This window comes from Octopus bimaculoides, unplaced genomic scaffold (genome assembly GCF_001194135.2).
Source record: "Octopus bimaculoides isolate UCB-OBI-ISO-001 unplaced genomic scaffold, ASM119413v2 Scaffold_139291, whole genome shotgun sequence".
Lineage (NCBI taxonomy): Eukaryota > Metazoa > Mollusca > Cephalopoda > Octopoda > Octopodidae > Octopus > Octopus bimaculoides.
In genome coordinates, this window is record NW_026318923.1 from 1 (window position 1) to 719 (window position 719).

At 42.1% G+C, this 719-nt stretch overlaps 1 non-coding gene across 1 annotated transcript; it reads right to left on the reverse strand.

The window, feature by feature from the left end:
• Positions 1-510: 510 nt before the first annotated feature.
• On the reverse strand, positions 511-703 carry LOC128251367 (U2 spliceosomal RNA). The gene has a single exon (XR_008267101.1). It is a non-coding gene; the product is annotated as a U2 spliceosomal RNA (small nuclear RNA).
• Between the last annotated feature and the right edge of the window lie 16 nt (positions 704-719).

Below are 719 nucleotides of genomic sequence, written 5' to 3' on the forward strand. Positions count from 1 at the left end.
TATATATATATATATATATATATATATATATAAAGCACACACCCGAAACAGTCCTACGCGGTAGGACTGAACTCGAAACTATGTGGTTGGGAATCATGGTTCTTAGCACATACTCTTTTACTCTTTTACTTGGTTCAGTCATTTGACTGCGGCCATGCTGGAGCACCGCCTTTAGTCGAGCAAATCGACCTCAGGACTTATTCTTTGTAAGCCTAGTACTTATTCTATCGGTCTGGTGTGTTTACGGGGACGTAAACACACCAGCATCAGGTTGTCAAGCGATGTTGGGGACACACACACAGATACACAAACACACACACACATTTATATATATATATACCTATACATATATACGACAGGTTTCTTTCAATTTTCGTCTACCAAATCCACTCACAAGGCTTTGATCGGCCCGAGGCTATAGTAGAAGACACTTACCCAAGGTGCCACGCAATGGAACTGAACCCGGAACCATGTGGTTAGTAAGCAAGCTACTTACCACACTCCTGTGCCTAAAGATGGACTGAACCCTGGAAGCACTGCAATACCAGGCCAACCCGTCGCAAATGCGGAGCAAGCCCTAACACTTCGTCTCCTTCTAAAAATCAGTTTAATATCGCTGATCCCAAATAGTGACCGTATCAGACGTTAAGCTGATAAGAACAGATACTACCCTTTGATCTTAGCCAAAAGGCCGAGCATATATATATATAAATTCATAA